The sequence below is a fragment of the Balaenoptera ricei genome, chromosome 18, assembly GCF_028023285.1.
Source record: "Balaenoptera ricei isolate mBalRic1 chromosome 18, mBalRic1.hap2, whole genome shotgun sequence".
Lineage (NCBI taxonomy): Eukaryota > Metazoa > Chordata > Mammalia > Artiodactyla > Balaenopteridae > Balaenoptera > Balaenoptera ricei.
In genome coordinates, this window is record NC_082656.1 from 9,761,733 (window position 1) to 9,789,201 (window position 27,469).

General features: G+C 40.3%; 1 protein-coding gene across 14 annotated transcripts in view; it reads left to right on the forward strand.

Annotated features, from left to right (window-relative positions):
- Positions 1–27,469, forward strand: part of KL (klotho) — a 110,058-nt gene that overhangs the window by 58,192 nt on the left and 24,397 nt on the right. For 11 of the 14 annotated variants that reach the window (XR_009498835.1, XR_009498838.1, XR_009498844.1 and 8 more), the window contains exons 9-10: positions 25,793–26,180; positions 27,321–27,429. The gene's annotated coding sequence lies outside the window, so the exon portion shown is untranslated. The remainder of the gene's footprint in view (positions 1–25,792; positions 26,181–27,320; positions 27,430–27,469) is intronic. The other 3 variants (XR_009498837.1, XR_009498834.1, XR_009498841.1) reach the window with 3 other exon arrangements.

Sequence of the window (27,469 nt, forward strand, 5' to 3'; positions counted from 1 at the left end):
AGAAATCACCATTGCTATGTGTCTGGATTCCCAGGCAGGGCCTGTGTTGAGAAGGGCCCTGTGCTTGGTTTAATGTTCTTCTACGACTGTTTTGAAATTCTTAAAATAATTTTGTCTATGAACTTGTGTTTTGTGAGGAAGCTGATGGGCCAGTGTGATACTCACACGGGCAGCGGAGATGCGAAAGGCAGCAATGGGCAACTCTACAAGTTGGAGGAATGTCAGAGGAAACGTTAAGATAACACCGTATAAATTCACATTCAAAGTGTACTTCAGACACACGAAACACATTTGTACAGAGAGTGAAATCTTTTAGAAAAATTATTCCTTGACAATCAGCAGTTCTAGATGTAATAAAATTTATATTTCGATACAATTTATCAGAAACTTATCCCATCATAATGTCCCAAAATAATCCCAACAGTGTTGTCACAGCCTATCAGTTACTCTTAATAGCTCCAACAACAGTTGCACATGCATAAAGAGACTTCTCAAAATTGAAAACTATCAAAAAGTGTTTCTAATCTTGTATTTGCAAGAGCAACCAAGATTGCTTTCAATTATATTTACGAAAAATTAAGTTGCTAACAGTATAGATTTTGATGATCTAATAAGAACATTTTCAGAAAAGTGAGCCAGAAAAGAAATCTTGTGATCAATCAAAATGTCACATTAATAAAGTATTATCATTTATTACATTATATAAGATTATAATGCCAAAATATTATTTTGGAAATTTCTAAGTTTATGTTATTTCTCATGTATCACTATTACCCCATTACTCTTTTGAAAGTAACGAAATATTTCTAAAGGAAAAATCTTTACGTTTTAGCACCTTTAATAGCACTTTTTCTTGCTTTTTAAACAAGGGGCTTTCATTGCCATTTTGCACTGGGTCCTTCAAGTATGCATCCCTGCTCCCAGAAGAAAGTAGTAAATTATAGAATAACAAGGAGGATAAGGTTTTCTACCAAGAGTCCAAGCTTCCTTTTTTATCTTGATGAAAAATACAGCCCAAAGCAGAGGGAACGGTCAGCTCAGGGTTGGGTGGGAGGAGTCAGAGGGATCAGGTGAACCTTGCGGGGTCTGGAGGGCAAGGCTGGGTGTAGAAGCAGTTTGTGCTTTTTTTCTGGTTGCCAAAGGAGCACATTAAGTGTTGAATGACCTTAAAGAAGAAAAAACCTGAGGAGAACGGATTGGTTTTTTTCCTTAGTCACTACTCTTGTGAAAATTACGGTTGTAGTTTATGTTTATTTTTATTTTCATCCTCTTTTTCTTCTCTCTGGAATTAGAGCTGGTTTACTCAGGAGATGGGGGGTCACAGAAGTGCCGGGTGTCTGTGAGCCTGGGCTGGAGATCTGGACGTGAGCCCAGCTTTGCCTTTATTGCAATGAGACCTTTACAAACTACCCAAGGCTTCCATTCTTCATTTTCTCATATGTGGTGGTGAAGGGGATGATGACAACTGATACATTTTGGTGACACTGCTTTGATTCATGCTAAGGAAGCAACTGTTTTACCCACCATTGCTTTTGAGTTGTCAGAGCAAATGTCAATGCAGGGGGAAAGACACATACCATGTTAGTATTATTATGAAAGTGTTTTGACCTTGTAGATCCCCTGAAAGAGTCCTGGGGACTCCAGAGCTCTACAGACCACACTTTGAGAACCACTGTTCCCTGGTGTCATTTGAAGAACTCCAACAGCTGATCCTAAGCTCCAGTGTTCAGAAAGAGGCCAGGAGCCTGAGAGAGGAAAATGAGAACACACAGGACAGGCCCTAAAATGAAAGAATTAAAACTCGAACCAAAATACAGAAACATGTAAGAGTAGTCAGTTATATTTTTTAAAGGCTTTCTGCATGATTTTTGAACTAAAAATGCTAATGAATGAATTGAAGGAGAGCAGAGGTCAATGTAGGGACTTGCATTATTGGCCTAGAAACTCAACTGGAAGTAATATTTTTAAACATACAGCAAAAATATAAGGAGAAAACAATCATGAGGAAAAAAAAAGACTTTTGGAGGATATATTTGGAAGAACTAACATGTGAATAAAAGAAGATCCAGAGAGGAGAAAAGGAACAGATGATGAAAAGGCAATAATTAAACTAATAAAAGAAGAAAATGTCCTCAAGATTAAGAAAGACCTGAATGTGCAAATTGAAACTCTTCACCAAGTTCCAAGCAGAAAGGATGAGAAAAAAAGTCACCAAAGCTTGCCTGGAAAATTCTTCATCTCCAAGAATGAAGAGAAACCATTACTAACTTCTAGATGGAAATAACCAGCTGCTTAAAGAATCAGACAGCCATGCATAGTTTTATATGCAACACCTTAGATAGAAGGTGGCGAATGGCATCTGAGAGAAATGAACTGCAACCCGTGGTCCTGTATCCACTTAAGACGTCATTCCCATTTCAGAACGGAGGAGAGAGTGGTGCTGTGACCCAGAGAGTACATCACTTGTGCATATTGGTGCCAGAAGAAACTACCAGAGGGAGGACTATACAACCAAACAACTGTACCATAACCAACACACGACCATCCTCTACCAGCACAACCACCAAAGACAGGAGAACATGAAGAGGAAAAGAGGTAGTGCTTGACAATGCATAAACAGTTAAATTTAAATGGATAGTAATAGACCAGGAAAGTATGCTAGCTACCCCAAAGAAGAATTCTTAAAATAAAGAGGAACTGTGTGAGGATAATTCTAATAATAATCTAGAACGAAAAGTACTAAACTATCTCAGAGAAATCTACAAGTTAGGGGTGAAGGAGGAGAAAAGTAATGAAGAAAAGCATTTCAAAGATTTTATCTTGGTCTGGATAAGGGCAGAATTGAGAAGAGGAGTGAAAATATTCTAAAAGACTGACCTTATTAGTGTAGACTATATTGGTGAAGGAAGCAAATTATATCTTATTTTTAAAAAGTATTACAGAAATACATGTTTTCTTATGAGGTCCTAGAGAGGGGAGGCAAACATTAATGGGATAGAAAGTTACAAAACAACAGCGCTAACAAAAGGAAAAAAGAGAGTGAAAAGAAACTTATGAAAACCAGCAAAAAATAGCAAAAGGAAAAAGAGGAGACAACAAAGTGAACACAAAGTGAACATAAAATTAGAAGGAGTAAAATAAACTACAAAAATATATACAATGAGGTCATTAAAAACAAGGAAAGTCTGAGAAAGGCTCACAGCCGAGAGAAGCCTGAGGAACATGAGAACTAAATGTAATGTGGGAGGACTTTCAAGATGGCGGAGGAGTAAGACGTGGAGATCACCTTCCTCCCCACAAATACATCAAAAATACATCTACATGTGGAACGACTCCTACAGAACACGTACTGAACTCTGGCAGAAGACCTCAGACTTCCCAAAAGGCAAGAAACTCCCCACATACCTGGGTAGGGCAAAAGAAAAAAGAAAAAACAGAGACAAAAAATAGGGATGGGACCTGCACCTCTGGGAGGGAGCTGAGAAGGAGGAAAAGTTTCCACACACTAGGAAGCCCCTTCACTGGCAGAGATGGGGGTTGGAGGGGGCGGGGGTGAAGCTTCGGAGCCATGGAGGAGAGCCCAGCAACAGGGGTGCAGAGGGCAAAGTGAAGAGATTCCCACACAGAGGATTGGTGCTGACCAGCACTCATCAGCCTGAGAGGCTTGTCTGCTCACCTGCCGGGGCGGGCGTGGGCTGGGAGCTGAGGCTCGGGCTTCAGAGGTCAGATCCCAGGGAGAGGACTGGGGTTGGCTGCGTGAACATGGCCTGAAGGGGGCTAGTGCGCCACAGCTAGCCGGGAGGGAGTCCAGGAAGAAATCTGGACCTGCCTAAGAGTCGAGAGACCATTGTTTCAGGGTGCACAAGGATAGAGGATTCAGAGCACCGGCTAAATAGCCTCCAGAGATGGGCGTGAGCCACAGCTATAGTGTGGACACCAGAGACGGGCATAAGACGCTAAGGCTGCTGCTGCAGCCACCAAGAAGCCTGTGTGCAAGCACAGGTCACTCCACACCTCCCCTCCTGGGAGCCTGTGCAGCCTGCCACTGCCCAGGTCCCGTGATCCAGGGACAACTTCCCTGGGAGAACACATGGCACACCTCAGGCTGTTGCAACGTCATGCTGGCCTCTGCTGCCACAGGCTCGCCCTGCATTCCGTACCCTCCCTCCCTGAGCCTGAGTGAGCCAGAGCCCCCTAATGAGCATACGGTTAACAGCTGATCTTTCAGCAGAAGCTCTGAAGCCAGAAGGGTGTGGCAGGACATATTTAAAGTGATGAAAGGGAAAAACCTACAACCAAGATTACTCTACCCAGCAAGGATCTCATTCAGATTCAACGGAGAAATTAAAACCTTTACAGACAAGCAAAAGCTAAGAGAATTCAGCACCACCAAACCAGCTTTACAACAAATGCTAAAGGAACTTCTCTAGGCAGGAAACACAAGAGAAGGAAAACACCTACAATAACAAACCCAAAACAATTAAGAAAATGGTAATAGGATCATACATATTGATAATTACCTTAAATGTAAATGGATTAAATGCTCCAACCAAAAGACATAGACTAGCTGAATGGATACAAAAACAAGACCCGAATATGTGCTTCAGACCTAGGGACACATACAGACTGAAAGTGAGGGGATGGAAAAAGATATTCCATGCAAATGGAAATCAAAAGAAAGCTGGAGTAACCATTCTCATATCAGACAAAATCAACTTTAAAATAAAGACTATTACAAGAGACAAAGAAGGACACTACACAATGATCAAGGGATCAATCCAAGAAGAAGATATAACAATCGTAAATATTTATGCACCCAAAATAGGAGCACCTCAATACATACAGCAAGTGCTAACACCCATAAAAGGGGAACTCGACAGTAACACAATAATAGTAGGGGACTTTAACACCCCACTTTCACCAATGGACAGATTAACCAAAATGAAAATAAATAAGGAAAAACAAGCTTTAAATGACACGTTAAACAAGATGGACTTAATTGATATTTATAGGACATTCCATCCAAAAACCACAGAATACACTTTTTTCTCAAGTGCTCATGGAACATTCTCCAGGATAATATCTTGGGTCACAAATCAAGCCTTGGTAAATGTAAGAAAATTGAAATCCTATCAAGTATCTTTTCCGACCACAATGATATAAGACTAGATATCAATTACAGGAAAAAAACTGTAAAAAATACAAACACATGGAGGCTAAACAATACGTTACTAAATAACCAAGAGATCACTGAAGAAATCAAAGAGGAAATCAAAAATACCTAGAAAAAAAGGACAATGAAAACACGACAACCCAAAACCTATGGGATGCAGCAAAAGCGGTTCTAAGAGGGAAGTTTATAGCAATACAATCCTACCTCAAGAAACAAGAAACATCTCAAATAAACAACCTAACCTTACACCTAAAACAATTAGAGAAAGAAGAACAAAAAAACCTCAAAGTTAGCAGAAGGAAAGAAATCATAAACATCAGATCAGGGCTTCCCTGGTGGCACAGTGGTTAAGAATCCGCCTGCCAATGCAGGGGACACGGGTTTGAGCCCTGGTCCGAGAAGTTCCCACATGCTGCAGAGCAACTAATCCTGCATGCCACAACTACTGAGCCTGCGCTGTAGAGCCTGTAAGCTACGACTACTGAAGCCTGCATGCCTAGAGCCACTGCTCTACAACAAGAGAAGCCACCACAATGAGAAGCCCGCGCACTGCAATGAAGAGTAGCCCCCACTCACTGCAACTAGAGAAAGCCTGTGCACAGCAACAAAGACCCAGTGCAGCCAAAAATAAATGAATTAAAAAAATATCAGATAAGAAATAAATGAAAAAGAAAAGAAGGAAACGATAGCAAAGATCAGTAAAACTAAAAGCTGGTTCTTTGAGAAGATAAACAAAATTGATAAACCATTAGCCAGACTCATCAAGAAAAAAAAGGGAGAAGACTCACATCAGTAGAATTAGAAATGAAAAAAGAGAAGTAACAACTGACACTGCAGAAATACAAAGGATCGTGAGAGATTACTACAAGCAACTATCTGCCAATAAAATAGACAACCTGGAAGAAATGGACAGATTCTTAGAAAAGCACAACCTTCTGAGACCGAACCAGGAAGAAATAGAAAATATAAACAGACCAATAACAACCACTGAAATTGAAACTGTGATTTAAAAACTTCCAACAGGGACTTCCCTGGTGGCACAGTGGTTGAGAATCCACCTTCCAATGCGGGGGACCCAGGTTCGATCCCTGGTCTGGGAGGATCCCACATGCCCCGGAGCAACTGAGCCTGTGTGACACAACTACTGAACCTGCGCTCTAGAGCCCGCAAGCCACAGCTACTGAGGCCTGTGCGCCTGGAGTCCGTGCTCCGCAACAAGAGAGGGCACCACAGTGAGAAGCCCGCACACCACAATGGGGAGGGGCCCCTGCTTCCCGCAACTAGAGAAAGCCCGCGCGCAGCAATGAAGACCCAATGCAACCAAAAATAAATAAATAAATAAATTAATTAAAAAAAAAAAATCTTGCAACAAACAAAAGCCTAGGACCAGATGGCTTCACAGGCGAATTCTATCAAACATTTAGAGAAGAGCTAAAACCTATGCTTCTCATACTCTTCCAAATTATAGCAGAGGAAGGAACACTCCCGAACTCATTCTACGAGGCCACCATCACCCTGATACCAAAACCAGACAAAGATATCACAAAAAACGAAAACTACAGGCCAATATCACTGACGAACATAGGTGCAAAAATCCTCAACAAAATACTAGCAAGCAGAGTCCAACAGCACATTAAAAGGATTGTACACCATGATCAAGTGGGGTTTATCCCAGGAATGCAAGGATTCTTCAATATATGCAAATCAATCAATGTGATAAACCATATTAACAAATTGAAGGAGAAAAACCATATGATCATCTCAATAGATGCAGATAAAGCTTTTGACAAAATTCAACACCCATTTATGATAAAAACCCTCCAGAATGTAGGCATAGAGGGAACTTACCTCAACATAATAAAGGCCATATATGACAAACCCACAGCCAACATCGTTCTCAATGGTGAAAAACTGAAACCATTTCCACTAAGATCAGGAACAAGACAAGGTTGCCCACTCTCACCACTGTTATTCAACATAGGTTTGGAAGTTTTAGCCACAGCAATCAGAGATGAAAAAGAGATAAAGGGAATCCAAATCAGAAAGGAAGAAGTAAACCTGTCACTGTTTGCAGATGACATGATACTATAAGTAAAGAATCCTAAAGATGCTACCAGAAAACTGCTAGAGCTAATCAATGAATCTGGTAAAGTAGGATACAAAATTAATGCACAGAAACCTCCTGCATTCCTATACACTAATTATGAAAAATCGGAAGAAGAAATTAAGGAAACACTCCCATTTACCATTGCAACAAAAAGAATAAAATACCTAGGAATAAACCTACCTAAGGAGACAAAAGACCTGTATGCAGAAAACTATAAGACACTCATGAAAGAAATTAAAGATGATACAAACAGATGGAGAGATATACCATGTTCTTGGATTGGAATAATCAACATTGTGAAAATGACTCTACTACCCAATGCAATCTACAGTTTCAATGCAATCCCTGTCAAACTACCAATGGTATTTTTCACAGAACTAGAACAAAAAATTTCACAATTTGTATGGAAACACAGAAGACCCCGAATAGCCAAAGAGGTCTTGAGGGAAAAAAACGGAGCTGGAGGAATCAGACTCCCTGACTTCAGACTATACTACAAAGCTACAGTAATCAAGACAATATGGTACTGGCACAAAAACAGAAACATAGATCAATGGAACAAGATAGAAAGCCCAGAGATAAACCCACGCACCTACGGTCAACTAATCTATGACAAAGGAGGCAAAGATATACAATGGAGAAAAGACAGTCTCTTCAATAAGTGGTGCTGGGAAAATTGGACAGCTACATGTAAAAGAATGAAATTAGAACACTCCCTAACACCATACTCAAAAATAAACTCAGAATGGATTAAAAACCTAAATGTAAGGCCAGACACTATCAAACTCTTAGAGGAAAACATAGGCAGAACACTCTATGACATAAATCACAGCAAGATCCTTTTTGACCCACCTCCTAGAGAAATGGAAATAAAAACAAAAATAAACAAATGGGACCTAATGAAACTTGAAAGCTTTTTCACAGAAAAGGAAACCATAAACAAGACGAAAAGACAACCCTCAGAATGGGAGAAAATATTTGCAAATGAAGCAAAATATACAAGCAGGTCATGCAGCTCAATATCAAAAAAACCAACAACCCAATCCAAAAATGGGCAGAAGACCTAAAGAGACATTTCTCCAAAGAAGATATACAGATTGCCAACAAACACATGAAAGGATGCTCAACATCACTAATCATTAGAGAAATGCAAATCAAAACTACAATGAGGTATCACCTCACACCGGTCAGAATGGCCATCATCAAAAAATCTAGAAACAATAAATGCTGGAGAGGGTGTGGAGAAAAGGAAACCCTCTTACACTGTTGGTAGGAATGTAAATTGATACAGCCACTATGGAGAACAGTATGGAGGTTCCTTAAAAAACTAAAAATAGAACTACCATACGACCCAGCAATCCCACTACTGGGCATATATCCTGAGTAAACCATAATTCAAAAAGAGTCATGTACCACAATATTCATTGCAGCTCTATTTACAATAGCCAGGATGTGGAAGCAACCTAAGTGTCCATTGACAGATGAATCGATAAAGAAGATGTAGCACATATATACAGTGGGATATTACTGAGCCATAAAAAGAAATGAAATTGAGTTATTTGTAGTGAAGTGGATGGACCTAGAGACTGTCATACAGAGTGAAGTTAAGTCAGAAAGAGAAAAACAAATACCGTATGCTAACACCTATATGGAATCTTAAAAAAGCTTCTGAAGAACCTAGAGGCAGGACAGGAATAAAGCCACCGACGTAGAGAATGGACTTGAGGACATGGGGAGGGGGAAGGGTAAGCTGGGACAAAGTGAGAGAGTGGCATGGACATATATACACTACCAAACGTAAAATAGATAGCTAGTGGGAAGCAGCCGCATAGCACAGGGAGATTAGCTCTGTGCTTTGTGACCACCTAGAGGGGTGGGATAGGGAGGGTGGGAGGGAGGTAGGCGCAAGAGGGAAGAGATATGAGGACATATGTATATGTATAACTGATTCACTTTGTTATAAAGCTGAAACTAACACACCATTGTAAAGCAATTATACTCCAATAAAGATGTTAAAAAAAATGTTATGTGGTGTCCCGGATGGGATCCTGGGACAGGAAATGGACATTAGGAAAAAACTAAGGAAATCTGGTTTTGTTTTTAGCTTCAGCAAAAAGTGGAATTACAAGGCTACAGCACGTCTCAGGAACCCAAGGACTGGGATGAAGTTGGGCCTCCGATCCAAACTTTAAAGAGGGACTGATGTGCTGTTGTGAGCTGGGAAATTTTCTTTTCCTCCATCTCTCAACTCTGCTTCTTTCTTGCATGTCTGCTTCAAGGTTCCGTGATGTGGCAGCCTGGGTTTCCAACCACACAGTGGAAAACTGCCAGTGATGGTTCCTTAATTTATATCTCCTCTGATTAACAGACCATTCATTTATTCATTCATTCATTCATTCATATAAGAAATATATATTGCATGCCTACTGTGTGCCAGTTAAACTCTATTGTGTTTAACTATGTTTTGCCGATAAGATAAAGCAAACATTATTCAATCCTCGTGGAAGTTATTAGATCATAAGAAAGATATTGCTTTATTACTTATACAAATAACAACATAATGACCAATATGACAAGTGCCAAGAAGAAAATGTTCTTTGTATCATGAATCTGTTCCCCAACTGAGTATAGGCTATGAAGGAGGACTTCCTGGGGGAAGTGACATAAAACTGAGACCTATGCATAAATACAAGTTACCCAGACACTGGGGACAGGTGTGGTGAACACCTTTATAAAAAAAGTTTCAAGATGAGCAAAGGGACAGAGGTAGAAAGTTAGCATATTTCTCCTAAACCTATAGCTAGTGTGTACAAGATGGATTCAATAAATTTCTATTTATTAAACACAAATTTATTTATTTATTGACTCCCAAAGAACATATAGTTTTGTAGTGTCCATGTAACATTTACAAAAATAGTTGATCATGTTCTTGACCACACAGAAAGTCTTAATCTCAGTAAAGTAATTTAGAAATCTAGAAAACATTGTTGATTTCTTAGGAAAATATGAATTTTTAAAATTCATTGAAGAAGTAGAAATTTTGAATAGTTTGAGCACCATAGGAGAGATTAGAAAAGAAATTAAAAATGTATTGTTGAAAAAGTTAACAGGATTTGATCATTGCATAGCTGAACACTATTTAACCTTAGAGGGCAAGCATTTCTGATGTAATTTAAATTATTTAAGACTATAGAAGAAGACAGACAAGTTCTCATTGTATTTATGAGGCCAATCTTATTACTGCAACCTGATAAAAATAGTACTGCAAAAAGACCAATAGTACACTAGATGCAGAAAATTCTAAATGTGATATTAGCTACAATAATCCAACAATGTATTGAATATTAACTGACTAATAAACTATGGCCAAGTAGAGTTTATTGCAAGAATGCAAGGTTGCATTGGTATCAGGAAATCAAGCAATATGATTCATTACACCAACAAATTAAAGCAGAAAAGTAAATTAACATGTCAATAGATGTCGAAAAGCCATCTTGATAAACATTTGGCAGCTATCCTTAATAAGAACTTCAGGAAAATATGTACAGGAGGAACATTTGTAAGATGATAAAGACTACAAAACACTGGTAAACATTATTTTAAATAGCAGACCACTAAAATTACTTTAATTATGACCAGGAACTAGATAAGATTGCTTGTTCTTGCCATTATTATTCAACATTGTTTTAAAAGTTCTAGCAAATGCAGTGAGAAAAGATAGTAAAATAATTTGTATAAACATTGAAAAAGAAAGGATAAAACTCTTTTTCGCGATGATATTATATTCCTGGAAAACCCAAGAGACATAAGGAAAAAATACTTGAATTGGTAAGACAGATAGATATAAAAATACATATAACAATCAATAGCAGAAATGACCTAACCATGAAAATGGGAAAAATCAATCTGTGGTTACAATAAAATGCAAAGAAATACTGTGGGAAGACAACTATTACATCCTGAAAACAAGACTCAAACAAATGGAAAATCATACTAAGTTCTTAGATGTATAGACTAAAAATAATTTAAATGTTAGAGCTTCTAAAATTCACTATATACATGTACATATAATATTTACATTTAACATTAATTATATATATGGCAATTCCAATTAGAATCATAGCATTTTTTTAACATCTTTATTGGCGTATAATTGCTTTACAATGGTGTGTTAGTTTCTGCTTTATAACAAAGTGAATCAGTTATACATATACATATGTTCCCATATCTCTTCCCTCTTGCGTCTCTCTCCCTCCCACCCTCCCTATCCCACCCCTCTAGGTGTTCACAAAGCACCGAGCTGATCTCCCTGTGCTATGCGGCTGCTTCCTACTAGCTATCTATTTTATATTTGGTAGTGTATATATGTCCATGCCACTCTCTCACCCTGTCACATCTTACCCCTCCCCCTCCCCATATCCTCAAGTCCATTCTCTAGTAGGTCTGTGTCTTTATTCCCATCTTGCCACTAGGTTCTTCATGACCTTTTTTTTTTTTTTTCCTTAGATTCCATATATATGTGTTAGCATACTGTATTTGTTTTTCTCTTTCTGACTTACTTCACTCTGTATGACAGACTCTAACTCCATCCGCCTCACTACAAATAACCTCCATTTCGTTTCTTTTTATGGCTGAGTAATATTCCATTGTATATATGTGCCTCATCTTCTTTATCCATTCATCCAATGATGGACACTTAGGTTGCTTCCATGTCCTGGCTATTGTAAATAGAGCTGCAATGAACATTTTGGTACATGAGTCTTTTTGAATTATGGTTTTCTCAGGGTATATGCCCAGTAGTGGGATCGCTGGGTCGTATGGTAGTTCTATTTTTAGTTTTTTAAGGAACCTCCATACTGTTCTCCATAGTGGCTGTATCAATTTACATTCCCACCAACAGTGCAAGAGGGTTCCCTTTTCTCCACACCCTCTCCAGCATTTATTGTTTCTAGATTTTTTGATGATGGCCATTCTGACCAGTGTGAGATGATATCTCATTGTAGTTTTGATTTGCAATTCTCTAATGATTAATGATGTTGAGCATCCTTTCATGTGTTTGTTGGCAATCTGTATATCTTCTTTGGAGAAATGTCTATTTAGGTCTTCTGCCCATTTTTGGATTGGGTTGTTTGTTTTTTTGTTATTGAGCTGCATGAGCTGCTTGTAAATCTTGGAGATCAGTCCTTTGTCAGTTGCTTCATTTGCAAATATTTTCTCCCATTCTGAGGGTTGTCTTTTGGTCTTGTTTATGGTTTCCTTTGCTGTGCAAAAGCTTTTAAGTTTCATTAGGTCCCATTTGTTTATTTTTGTTTTTATTTCCATTTCTCTAGGAGTTGGGTCAAAAAGGATCTTGCTGTGATTTATGTCATAGACTGTTCTGCCTATGTTTTCCTCTAAGAATATTATAGTGTCTGGCCTTACATTTAGGTCTTTAATCCATTTTGAGTTTATTTTTGTGTATGGTGTTAGGGAGTGTTCTAATTTCATACCTTTACATGTACCTGTACAGTTTTCCCAGCACCACTTGTTGAAGAGGCTGTCTTTTCTCCACTGTATAGAATCATAGCATTTAAAAACAATATAAAAAGATCTTAAAGCTTATTTGGAAAAATAAAAAGCCCAAGAATAAAATGTATACAAAGAAGACTAGTGAGTGCAGATATTAAAGCGTACTATAAAGCCACTATAATCAAATAAATAAGGCATTGGTTTTTAAAATAAATAAACATGGTAGAGGAATTGAATGAAAAGTCTTGGTATAGATTCCAAAATATACACTATTTTAATCTATTATGAAGTTGATACTTTAATTCAGTGTGAGCTGGAAGGTGCTGGCTCAATTGACCATGCAGCTGGAAGAAAATGGAAATGTACACATCTCTCAGCATTTATAGAAATACATTCCAGATAACTGAAGACTTCAGAGCAAAAAATTAAGTGTAAAAATAAATCAATGAATAGATAGATGAATGAATGACTTAAATTACAGAAGAAAATCTAGGAGCCTGTACATACAGTTTAGGGTTTGTGGAGACTGTTCTTAACCAAGACAAGGAACCAAAAGCTATAGAAGATTTAAACAACGTCAATGAGAAATTGTATAGTTAAAAATATATTTGCATCACAGATGATTAAAACAAAGTTAATATCTTTAAAATACTAAGAGTTCTTACTAATGGCAACAAATAATAGAAAATAAATACGAATGGATAATTTATCCAAAAGTGGATATAATGGCCATAAACATATGGATACTCAAAATTATCAGTAATCAAAGAAATGCAAATCAAAGTAACAATGCATTATCCCTTTATAACCATGTATTTAATAAAAATATAATAGAACATAACACCATCACACTCTTTAGAGGTAAGGATGCACAGGAAAAGGTACTGTCGTACTCTACAAGTTAAATATTAATTGCAGTATGGCAATATCTTCTGAGAATAAAAATTCGCATATACTTTGATCCACCAGTCTCATTCCTGAGAAGCTATTCCAAAGAAATAAAAATACATAATAATTTCATAAAAATATATGTACCATGATGTTTATTACAGCATTATTCATACAGTTAAAATTCTGAAACAAAGTGAATCACCATAGAAGAATGGTTGAATCAATCTTCAAAAGAAAATATTAAAAAAATTTCCTAGGATATTATGCAGCCATTAAAAAGGATATACTATAGCAAAGTCTGTACAGTTGGTTAGGATTTCTATGAAGTATTATTGAGTGACAAAAATCTAGCTGCAGAGATGTATGGTACTATATTTCTGTAAATAATACTAATATACAAGGAAGAAACTATGTCGTGTCGTGTATATGTGCATTTGTGAATGTGTGTATGTGTTTACAACACTAGGTTGTTAACACAGGATACTTAGTGTGGTTTAGGAAGAAAGAAAGGAAGGTAGGAAAGAAGGAAGGAATAAATAAGAGGGGGAAGGAATTGAACTATTTAAAAAGCTAGCATGATCCCCATTTATGTTCTCTTTGTGGAATAATAAAAAATAAAGGAATGCCAGGCTACCGATAGGCAAGCTTTCAGTCACTTTTCCTAAGACCTGACTTTTCTACCTTATTGTTCCTGTAGCTGCTATTCTGTCAGCAATTATGTTCCAGTCAGCACACTGAGGAGAGTTCTTTTTCATCTCTGCAGCCTACTTAAGTAAACACAGGAGCTCCACGTTTCTTTATCGTTCCATTTGTCAGATTGTGTGCGAGCCACAGAAAAAGACAGAACATTGAACAACCATTTTGCCACGCTTGACAGTTTAATGGACCTGCCAATTTTTGCACCAGCTTTGTATTATTAAATGTTTTAATTAAAGAGAAACTAGAAATCTATACAAGGGAACTTCCGAAGAGCTACATTTCTCTTAATTCCTGGAGTTACAGCACATTAGGAAGAGAAGCAGGGATCATGCCTGTAGAAGACTTTGCGTGATAACTCCTGACACTGGGAATGCCAGTTAAACCTTGAGACCAGATCTTCAAGGCCAGCTACTCACTTGGGAAATAAAGAATGTCTGCAGGGGGTGTTACTGACTTCTCCAGGGTGGTCCTGCCATACAGTTACCCCTTTCCCCTGATTTTCTCCTTCCTGTTGGGTGATTACTTCTTCTCCAGGACCATCATCTATCTCGCTGGTTTCCTTGACTTTTGTCTTATGATCTCTTTGAAGACCCACGATCTCTCCTTATTGATAGATCACGTAGTTAGTTAAAACCCATTGTTACATTAACTAACCTTTAAGGCAAATGTACTTTTTAGTGACCCTTGATACAGATCTTGGAGGGGAAACTCAGGCTCTCAAAGCTAAATGGATGGGACGGATCTGGCCCACACTGGCTGGGGGCGAGGGGGTGGTCACTCCTGTCTCCTCAGGGGAGGTGCCGTGTTGTTTTCCTCTACAAATGCTCTCAGATCAGACTCATTTCTCACTCCCTCCTTGCCTGTCTCTAGCCTGAGTAGCCTGAGGTGAACAGTTTTTGTGTGTCAGAAAACAATACATGGAATTGCTTTGGTGCTCGCACTAATGTGGAAGGATGGAGGGTCAAGTCCGAATATTTGAGAATAAACCTTTCATAGTTTGTCCGCAAAAAACAAAACAAAACAAAAAATCAGGTTTCGGGAAGTTTCAGGTTTCTTAGAAACCGCACTTGACCTGCCGCTAAGAACCGTTCTGTTCCTGTAGAGAAGGGCAATTATGGGCAAGTATTTCTGGGAACATGGTCATATTAAACAATGACAACAAAAGACTCCCCGGTGAATTTTGCCACTTTGTATGACCCCCTCCTTAATCTAAATTTCAGAGATGTTAAAATACCACTAAGAAGAATGGCTGCCACAATTTAAATGTGCATCATGATGCTTTGCGTATCAGTTCTTTGAAAACAGCTGGATTTTGAGGCTGTCGTTATGGAGGGGACTCAGTGTTTGTGAGCCCTTCGTAGCCCTCAGATGTCCATGCCTGAGGACTCTACCTTAATCTACGGGCACTTATTTTTGAGAATCCACAATCATGCAAATGTCCACTAGGGTTGGAAATGGTGATTCTCTAAAACTCCCCGTGCCCTGCTATGGCATTGCCTAACACCTCAGGGCTCAGATGCAAAGGAAGGCACCCGGGTGGAGAGGAGGGGGTAGAATGATGCTTTCTGTGACTTGGAAGCCCTTTCTGAAGCTTTTTTCCACTCATCCTTCTTCTCCCCAATCCCTCCATTCCCATTTAGATCTGTGGCTCTGCTCTGAGGACCAAAAACAGCTTCCCACTCTGCGTGTGCGTTATCTCCCCATGAGGCCCCACTTGTGGGCAGGAGATCACACTCGAAGGTTGCTTGGTGAGCACAGAACAGAATTCAGTGAGATAGGGGGACAGGATGCTGGTGGCCTGTGTGTCCCTTGGGGAGAGGCCACTGACAGGGGAGCGAGGCCCTGGAAGCCCACTGCCCTGGTGCTCTCTTTCCGATGGGCATTCCCAGTGTTCCCCTCTGAGATTTCCTTTCTTGTGGTTTCAAGACTGACCAGCTGCCCCTCTGGGCAGAACGTTCTTCCTGGTTTCATAGAACCAGCTTCCAGTCACTTTGAACTGGGAGGCTTACTGTTGTTTTAAGGTGTCTGTACTTTTCTGCCTGGCCCCCTGAGAGTGCTTCTCAAGGGTTTTCCCCCATGTGTGCCTAAGTTTGAGGGGTTTCCCAGCCTAGATACCCACTCTCCCCCCGTACTGGTCTATGTCTCCAGCTGGGAAGGAATGTATTTGACTTTCTTAATTCCCTGTTCTTTCCCCTGTTCTTAATTAAATCTGTTGTCTGTGAGGTCCCAGTGAAGATGTGTTCATTTAGAGCATTTTCCTTACTCATAAGGTGGCATCTGGAAAAGGCAGAGTGAGCACATGTCAGCATAAGGCACAGCCCAAGAGGATTTCCGACAAGGGTCTAGGGAGCAAGTGCAGAAATATGCTCTCCATCTCACCCTCTTCACTGCTTCTTATACAAGTTGTCATTAAATTGTCCTTTGGCAATTTATAAAGGTGATAACTTAAACAGTTACAATTCACCCTTGGCTTTAAAAATGTACCAGTCAGTAAGAAGTCGGTGTTCCCACATCCTCCCAGCTTCCTCCTGGAGTGGTGGGGAATGGTCCCTGGCAGCGGGACTACAAAGAGTCAGAGCTTCTGGCTGGAGTACAAGTAAGAGGCGGTTCATTATTGCAGCATCTGTGGGAATTTAAAAACTGAGAAAACCAACTGAAATTTGCTCTGCTTTTTATTATCACCATGAGCTGGCAGTTCTAAATTCTTTTAGTGAGATATTTTATTGTTCTTTGTTCTATATCAATCGTTGCAGTTACTGCTGAGTTTTAGCAGAATATATGTAAGCTTCCAATTAGCATATTTGATTATATATCCTTTAATAAGCTTTTTAATCTACTAGGAAGTTAACTCAGAGAACTCTCAGCTACAGTCAGCCCCTGACACAGGCAGATCCGGCTACATGGGTTTGTTTCAATAGTAAGAAAATAAGAGCAAGAACAGGTGAGAGTTTGGAATTGTTCTGCCTTGCTTTGGGCATAATTCAGTTCCTGTTTCCAACCCTGTGATTGTTTGGACTGTATATTTGACATAAACAATGAGTGACTGTAAAACAAAGAACCAGAGTTGAGTTAATTGAATTCTATCATTTCCTGTGATCAATTAGAACTTCCATTTTTGTTTAAAGTTTAAAACAGTGACCAACATTTTAAACTGAATGACTTCTCACCCACTAAGATGTCTATAACCCAAAAGATGGACAAGGATGTGGGGAAACTGGAATCCTTATGCTTTGTTAGTGGGAGGGTAAAATGCTCAGCCACTTGGAAAATAGTTTGGTAGTTTCTTAAAATGTTAAACAAAAATACCTTACATGGTCCGGCAATTCTGCTCCTAGGTATCTACCCATGAGAAATGAGTCACTCTCTGTTCTTTCGACCACATTCTATTTCTTAGAAGCAAGTCACTAAACACAGCCCACACTCAAGGAGAGGAGAATTAAGCTCCGCCTCTTGAAGGCTGGAGGTGAATAATTTGTGGACATATTTTTAAACCACCCTCTGAACCAGGTATCGTTCTACATTATTCAGGAGGGAGATGTTTATGGTTGGAAAGTTGAGGATGCTATAAGGAAGAAATCTTTTTGCTTTCTTTTTGTCTTCTACAGATAAAACATCATCCATGTCAAGCACAGGTCTATCCCTTTCTTCTCTTTATTCTTGCACTAAATATGCATTTTACAAGTCTTTATTATTACTGCTTATTTATTGCTGTCCTCAGTACATTCTGAAAATTTCAATAAATGCTGGGTTTCATATTCCTGACGCTGCTCATAGGTGTTATGCCCATCTTTTGAATCTGTCCTTGATATTTTGCCCTGTTTTTAGGAAACAGGACATAATTTTTTTTTAAACATCTTTATTGGAGTATAATTGCTTTACAATGGTGTATTATTTTCTGCTGTATAACAAACTGAATCAGCTATATGTGTACATATATTGCCATATCTCCTCCCTCTTGCGTCTCCCTCCCACCCTCCCTATCCCACCCCTCTAGGTGGTCACAGAGCACCGAGCTGATCTCCCTGTGCTATGCGGCTGCTTCCTACTAGCTATCTATTTTACATATGGTAGTGTATATATGTCCATGCCACTCTCTCACTTTGTCCCAGCTTACCCTTCCCCCTCCCCATGTCCTCAAGTACATTCTCCATGTCTGCGTCTTTATTCCTGTCCTGCCCCTAGGTTCTTCAGAAGCATTTTTTTTTTTTTTTTAGATTCCATATATATGTGTTAGCATATGGTATTTGTTTTTCTCTTTCTGACTTACTTCACTCTGTATGACAGTCTTTAGGTCCATCCACCTCACTACAAATAACTCAATTTCGTTTCTTTTTATGGCTGAGTAATATTCCATTGTACAAATGTGCCACATCTTCTTTACCCATTCATATGTCGATGAACACTTAGGTTGCTTCCATGTTCTGGCTATTGTAAATAGAGCTGCAATGAACATTGTGGTACATGGCTCTTTTTGAATTATGGTTTTCTCAGGGTATATGCCCAGGAGTGGGATTGCTGGGTCATATGGTAGTTCTATTTTTAGTTTTATAAGGAACCTCCATACTGTTCTCCATAGTGTCTGTATCAATTTACATTCCCACCAACAGTGCAAGAGGGTTCCCTTTCCTCCACACCCTCTCCAGCATTTATCGTTTGTCAATTTTTTAATGATGGCCATTCTGACTGGTGTGAGGTGATACCTCATTGTAGTTTTGATTTGCATTTCTCTAATGATTAGTGTTGTTGAGCATCCTTTTATGTGTTTGTTGGCAATCTGTATATCTTCTTTGGAGAGATGTCTATTTAGATCTTCTGCCCATTTTTGGATTGGGTTGTTGGTTTTTTTTGATATTGAGCTGCATGAGCTGCTTTTATATTTTGGAGATCAATCCTTTGTCAGTTGCTTCATTTGCAAATATTTTTGCCCATTCTGAGGGTTGTCTTTTCATCTTGTTTATGGTTTCCTTTGCTGTGCAAAAGCTTCCAAGTTTCATTAGGTCCCATTTGTTTATTTTTGTTTTTATTTCCATTTCTCTAGGAGGTGGGTCAAAAAGGATCTTGCTGTGATTTATGTCATAGACTGTTCTGCCTATGTTTTCCTCTAAGAGTTTTCTAGTGTCTGGCCTTACATTTAGGTCTTTAATCCATTTTGAGTTTATTTTTGTGTATGGTGTTAGGGAGTGTTCTAATTTCATTCTTTTACGTGTAGCTGTCAATTTTTCCCAGCACCACTTATTGAAGAGGCTGTCTTTTCTCCATTGTATATCATTGCCTCCTTTATCAAAGATAAGGTGACCATATGTGCGTGGATTTATCTCTGGGCTTTCAATCCTGTTCCATTGATCCATATTTCTGTTTTTGTGCCAGTACCATACTGTCTTGATTACTGTAGATTTGTAGTATAGTCTGAAGTCAGGGAGCCTGATTAATCCAGCTCCGTTTTTCTTTCTTAAGATTGCCTTGGCTATTCAGAGTCTTTTGTGTTTCCATACGAATTGTGAAAGTTTTTGTTCTAGTTCTGTGAAAAATGCTGTAGTTTGAGAGGGATTGCATTGAATCTGTAGATTGCATTGGGTAGTATAGTCATTTTCACAATGTTGATTCTTCTAATCCAAGAACATGGTATATCTCTCCATCTGTTTGTAATCATCTTTAATTTCTTTCATGAGTGTCTCATAGTTTTCTGCATACAGGTCTTTTGTCTCCTTAGGTAGATTTATTCCTAGGTATTTTATTCTTTTTGTTGTAATGGTAAATGGGAATGTTTCCTTAATTTCTCTTTACGGTTTTTCATCATTAGTGTATAGGAATGCAAGAAATTTCTGTGTATTAATTTTGTATCCTGCTACTTTACCAAATTCATTGATTAGCTCTAGTAGTTTTCTGGTAGCATCTTTAGGATTCTCTATGTATACTATCATGTCATCTGCAAACAGTGACAGGTTTACTTCTTCTTTTCCGATTTAGATTCCTTTTATTTCTTTTTCATCTCTGATTGCTGTGGCTAAAACTTCCAAAACTATGTTGAATGATAGTTGTGAGCGTGGGCAACCTTGTCTTGTTCCTGATCTTAGTGGAAATAGTTTCAGTTTTTCACCATTGAGAACGATGTTAGCTGTGGGTTTGTCATATATGGCCTTTATTATGTTGAGGTAAGTTCCTTCTATGCCTACTTTCTGGAGAGCTTTTATCATAAGTGGGTGTTGAATTTTGTCAAAAGCTTTTTTTGCATCTATTGAGATGATCATATGTTTTTTGTTTGTTTTTATTTATTTATTTATTTATTTATTTATTTATTTATTTATTTTTGGTTGTGTTGGGTCTTTGTTTCTGTGCGAGGGCTTTCTCTAGTTGTGGCAAGTGGGGGCCACTCTTCATCGCGGTGCGCGGGCCTCTCACTATCGCAGCCTCTCTTGTTGCAGAGCACAGGCTCCAGACGCGCAGGCTCAGTAGTTGTGGCTCACGGGCCTAGTTGCTCCGTGACATGTGGGATCTTCCCAGATCAGGGCTCAAACCCGTGTCCCTGCATTAGCAGGCAGATTCTTAACCACTGCGCCACCAGGGAAGCCCGATCATATGGTTTTTATCCTTCAATTTGTTAATATGGTGTATCACATTGATTGATTTGCGTATATTGAAGAATCTTCGCATTCTTGGGATAAACCCCACTTGATCATGGTGTATGATCCTTTTAATGTGCTGTTGGATTCTGTTTGCTAGTATTTTGTTGAGGATTTTTGCCTCTATGTTCATCAGTGATACTGGTCTGTAGTTTTCTTCTTTTGTGACATCTTTGTCTGGTTTTGTTATCAGGGTGATGGTGGCCTCATAGAATGAGTTTGGGAGTGTTCCTCCCTCTGCTGTATTTTGGAAGAGTTGGAGAAGGCTAGGTGTTAGCTCTTCTCTAAATGTTTGATAGAATTTGCCTGTGAAGCCATCTGGTCCTGGGCTTTTGTTTGTTGGAAGATTTTTAATCACAGTTTCAATTTCAGTGCTTATGATTGGTCTGTTTATATTTTCTATTTCTTCCTGGTTCAGTCTCAGAAGGTTGTGCTTTTCTAAGAATTTGTCCATTTCTTCCAGGTTGTCCATTTTATTGGCACATAGTTGCTTGTAGTAATCTCTCATGATCCTTTGTATTTCTGTAGTGTCAGTTGTTACTTCTCCTTTTTCCTTTCTAATTCTGTTGATTTGAGTCTTCTCCCTTTTTTTCCTGATGAGTCTGGCTAATGGTTTATCAAATTTGTTTATCTTCTCAAAGAACCAGCTTTTAGTTTTATTCCTCTTTGCTATCATTTCCTTCATTTCTTTTTCATTTATTTCTGATCTGATATTTATGATTTCTTTCCTTCGGCTAACTTTGCGGTTTTTTTGTTCTTCTTTCTCTAATTGCTTTAGGTGTAGGTTAGGTTGTTTATTTGAGACGTTTCTTGTTTCTTGAGGTAGATTGTATTGCTGTAAACTTCCCTCTTAGAACCACTTTTGCTGCATCCCATAGGTTTTGGGTCGTCGTGTTTTCATTGTCATTTGTTTCTAGGTATTTTTGATTTTCTCTTTGATTTCTTCAGTGATCTCTTGGTTATTTAGTAGTGTATTGTTTAGCCTCCATGTGTTTGTATTTTTTACAGATTTTTTTCCTGTAATTGATGTCTAGTTTCATAGTGTTGTCATCGGAAAAGATACTTGATACGATTTCAATTTTCTTAAATTTACCAAGGCTTGATTTGTGACCCAGGATATGATCTATCCTGGAGAATATTCCATGAGCACTTGAGAAGAAAGTGTATTCTTTTGTTTTTGGATGGAATGTCCTGTAAGTATCAATTAAATCCATCTTGTTTAATGTATCATTTGAAGCTTGTTTTTCCTTATTTATTTTCATTTTGGATAATCTGTCTATTGGTGAAAGTGGGGTGGTAAAGTCCCCTAGTATTATTGTGTTACTGTCGATTTCCCTTTTTATGGCTGTTAGCATTTGCTTTATTTATAGAGGTGCTCCTATGTTGGGTGCATAAATATTTACAATTGTTATATCTTCTTCTTGAATTGATCCCTTGATCATTATGTAGTGTCCTTCTTTGTCTTTTGTAATAGTCTTTTTTTTTAAAGTCTATTTTGTCTGATATGAAAATTGCTACCCCAGCTTTCTTTTGATTTCCATTTGCATGGAATATCTTTTTCCATCCCCTCACTTTCAGTCTGTATGTGTCTCTAGGTCTGAAGTGGGTCTGTTGTAGACAGCATATATACAGGTCTCGTTTTTGTATCCATTCAGCCAGTCTATGTCTTTTGGTTGGAGCATTTAATCCATTTACATTTAAGGTAATTATCAATATGTATGTTCCTATTACCCAGGACATAATTTTAATGTCATTAGATATAATTATTGCCAGGGCCCCAGGAATGCTGAGATCTTGATCATCTATTATCAGTGATCCTTCCCACAGGCTCGGAAATCTCTCTGTGCACAGGAACAATAGCAGAAGGGTATCAAAAGACGTCTTTATTAATAGCTGTGCAAATGTCTGAGAATTATAGTAAAGTACGAGGGCTCCCACTTGCTTCTGAACCTAAATGTTAGGACTGAGCAGGCCCCGTCATGCCACAGGGCGGGATGGGGATCTATCCGTGTATCCAGCTGTACTTAGCAGCCCAGCTGCGTGCACAGAGGAAGGAGCACACATGATGGGTACCACCTGGCGATGCTGTGACCACCTCCAAACAATGTTACAGAGCTCGGTGATTCACACTAGCAACTCCCCTCCCCTAGAAGGTGCTGCAAAGGGCTGGACAGAGTAGCCTGGCTGGAGGTATGTTGTCCCTCCCTCATGTGCCCTTTGCTGCTTCCAAGTCTGGCCTCACCAGTGGGCTTGCTGTGTGCCCCACTGTCTTGCTGTCTTCTTTTTAAAATTTATTTATTTTATTTTTGGCTGTGTTGGGTCTTCATTGCTGTGCACAGGCTTTCTCTAGTTGCGGAGGGCAGGAGCTACTCTTCATTGCAGTGCGTGGGCTTCTCATTGCGGTGGTTTCTCTTGTTGCAGAGCACAGGCTATAGGCGCTCCTGCTTCAGTAGTTGTGGCACGTGGGCTCAGTAGTTGTGGCTCGTGGGCTCTAGAGCGCAGGCTCAGCAGTTGTGGTGCATGGGCTTAGTTGCTCCACGGCATGTGGGATCTTCCTGGACCAGGGCTCGAACCCATGTCCCCTGCACTGGCAGGTGGATTCTTAACTACTGCACCACCAGGGAAGCCCCGGTGTCTTCTTCTTGTTGGAGACTATTTGCAATTATACTCAAAATGTCACTTTTTAGAAGATCCACTCAGCCAATCCGCTGGGTGTTCTTACAGCCAGCATAGCTTCCTGATTTCATCATTCTGTCATAGAGGAACCCTCCTCTTTAAGGGAAGCAGCAGAGCAAAGCTCAGATTGCCTGGGTGTCAGTCCTGGTTGGGTGACATCAGGGAAGTCACCAGTCCTTTTTCAGCCTCAACTTACTCTTCTAAAAAATAGATACAATAGTATCTATGTCATTGGGTTGTTGTGAGGATTAATACCTACATTCTGTATACATATATACATGTATGTGAGTGTGTATGAAAAATCCTTGGTAAACAGCAAGGCCCCAATGCACACAGCTGTCATTATTGTCTTATCACTTTTTACTTAATGGGAAGTTTATTCCATGTGTGATTGGTGATGATCTGAAGTAGGAAGATAAAGAACCCATAGCATACAGGGCATCAGAACGTTCCCTGGACGTTTATACTTCTAGGTTTGAAGTTCTGGTTCACTATGGTTCCCCTCATTAGCCTTCGAAATTCCACTTGGAGAATGCCGTGGAGAACTGTCATCCTGCTTGCTGCCTCTTCTGGCCTTGATTCCTTTGTCCCGTTTCAGTGGCCTGACGCTCGTCCTGGAAATTACCGCCGCTGGCGAGTCTTTTCCGCATTTGCATGGCTCACACTATGGACGTCACCTTGGGTCTATTTCTGATCTCTGCGTAACATCTTGACACTGGAATGTGGGAACACGAGGAGCTGTGCGTTTTATGCTCCCCAATCCTTGAACAAAAATTGCAAAGTGTTCTTCTGTCTTCTCAGAGAAAAACTGTCCCCCTCTTGTTCTTTTTCATCTTCAGGAAGTGACAACTGTTGCTGTATATATGACTGGTTAAAATTCCTTCATTTCATTTAAAGGATCCTGCTTGATGCCTGCTTTGCAGCATCAGGACTACCGGGGAGCAGGGCTCTGTTAAATGTGAATTTTGAGATTTATGGGGAAGATCAGGACAGCTACACAACCGTCTGAAAAGTGAACAAGGCAGCCAAATTGCTGCTGAATTTCTTTTTGAAATGCTGCATCACTGCTTTGATGTTTTTTATGCTTCATACATACGCTGCTGGGTTTATACTGGAACCACTGCAAACTGATAGAAAACTAAGAAGAAATCCACTCTCCTTTGCCATTTCCAAGTCTTTTTCGAGCTGAATGTTCAGTTTCCTGCAGTTCTAGAAGGGAAGCCCTGTTCTGGAGTGTGTGTTCCTCGTGCGTGAGGTCCCAGAGGGCAGCTCCAGCAGATCCCAGCGATGGGTGGTCCTTCCCCCGCAGCTGCTCCTTCCAGAGCATGTTTAATTTCAGACCATCGGAGAGACCTTTGCTCCAAAGTAATTTGAACTGCCCATCTCTGTGGCAGTCAGCACACTATCTGTGGCTCAAACAGAATGGATAGTTGTGCCTGTTTCCTTTTAGTTTTCCCCTGTAGATGAGGGAGCAGCAGAGAAACTGAAGGACGTCAGGAAAAGCAGCGAACACCGCCACATCCCCTGGTCTTGTTTGTTTGCCCAGTACTCCCCAGTTTGGCCCTTCCTCACCCAGCGTCTTCAACTCTCGTCCATTTGGCGTATATGGGAATCCAGCCCCCAGAAAGGCAGGGTCCCTTCTCCCTGGCTGGCACCTCTTGGGTGCTCCCTCGGGTCTTCCTTGGGCACAAAGTTCCTGGCAAAGCTGCGCATTACAGGATTGAGACAAAATGGATACCACACACCATCTTGGGAATTTCTTCAGAAAACTGCTTGACAGGCTTGGAAACCAAGGAATGGGGGTAGGGATTCTCTGAGAAGAAAAGATGAGATTCAGACAGCTTTGAAGTGGTGGAGGGGGAGAAAGACGGGGTAAGGAAGGGTCAGGCTGGAGGAGGCCCCCTGGAAGAGCCCTTCTGAATCCAGGTAGATAGAGCTCCCGTCTCTGACTCTCCTGGGAGCGCTGCACTCAAGCCTCCCCAGGGAAGCAGGGACCATGTGGGGAAACGACCCGTACACTCCAACCACCGGAGAACAACAAGGTCAGGTGACTTTCAGGGTTAGGCTTTTTTTTAATGTGGTAGTAGCATTTCAGTCTCTTCCTTATTCCAAAAATAGCTTCCACCTACCTGCTGATGCCTGAAATCCTTGTAACAGGAGAGAAAGCCTCTGATGCCCGATAAGGAGATAAAAGACTTCATTATGCAAATCTACAGTGGAGCAGCTCTGTCTGAAACATTCATATGAAAATGTCACCAATCAGCTTTTCATCAGGCGGGATGACTGATAACCACGGGAATGGCAGAGGCTTCCGCCACCCTTGACGTGAGCACAGGGATGGGAAGGCGAGGAAGCCCCAACATAGGGCTGGCACCCGCTGTGCCCACAGGAGCAGCGTGGTGATGTTTCCCAAGATGACTCGGATTTAGGGCAGCGAATCCACGCGCGTGCCTGGTGTGATGATCTTCTGGGTCTTGGGGTGGAGCCATGCGGCCAGGGCGTGAAGGTGGGTCTTCCGCCGGACTGAATTCCTCCTGCTGTCAGTGCAGTTGTTCGTCACATTCTGAAGCTGGGGACCTGGGCGTGGGAGTGAGGCGGGTTGGGTCGGGGGGTAGGGCGGCCAGGCGGAGAGGTGAGAGCCTCTGCGGTCAGGTGTGGATTAAGTCGCTGGAAGCAGAGCTCCTTGGGGCTGCAGCTTTAAGTTACATCCTACCTTGCACTGTCTCCCAGGTGTGTTGATTCAGTCTTATCTCAAATGACGCCTGGTCTCAGGTGTGTTGTGGGGATTTAGGGAAGCACTTGGAGCAGCTCCATGAGGAGGTATCACGGGGAGAACGGGGTCTTCCTCCCTTCCCAGGACTCTGGTGCCAGGCTGGGTCCCAGCAGTGAGGTGAGCGGTCGTGGTCGTGGTCAGCAGGGGTGGGTGTGGGTGTGAGGATGAACCAAGCTGACAAGGGAGCCTGCCTTCCAGTACGCGGAGACGCTTGTCTCGAGAACGCCGCGAAGTATCCGGGGGCCTTGGAGACATGCTTGTATCTGGAAATCAGAACGGCAGGGGACTTGATCATCTAGGCCTAAGAACTGAATGTTCCCATCTGGGGCACGCGGGCTTCCAGCACCTGTGCATCTCTTGCTGGAACCCTGCTTTCTGATGGGCTTGAAAGACGCAGCCATCATGCATCAGCAAGTGTAGTTCCCAGAGGCTTCATTTCCTCCTGTTGCTGTTACTTATTTTCCTTCACAAGGAATAAGGTCTCAGCAAATTGATGAATTGATCATTCCCACCGCTGTAATTTTAGCAGCTCCAGCGGAGCTTGAGGAAAAATAATCAAACAGCGTGTCATTTTGGTAGTTCTTTACCCCAGGCCCTTGGTAAGCTTTTCCCTGACTATCTAATTTCCTTCCTCTGATTTTATTTTTCTCTGTAGAGCTTCCCTGGTCAATTATTTATCTTGTTTCTTGGCTGTTTTCTCTTCTAGACCATAAGTTCCATGAGGACAGGGATTTTTTTGTCTGTTTTATTCATTGATTTTATTTATTGTTTTATTTACTGAATGTCTAGAACAGTGTCTGGCACATCATGAGTGCTCCACACATATTTGTTGAATGAATGAACTAATCAAACTGTCCTATTTTCTGCAAACAGATGTTCAGCATTTGATAATTTCAGAAACAGTTGCATCTAACTTCTTGGAAGACCAGCTAATTCTCCATTCTCTGTGCTACTGGAGAGTTGAAGTAGTCAGACACAAAATGTGAGTTATTTCACTGGCTTTGGAATACTCCACACTAGGT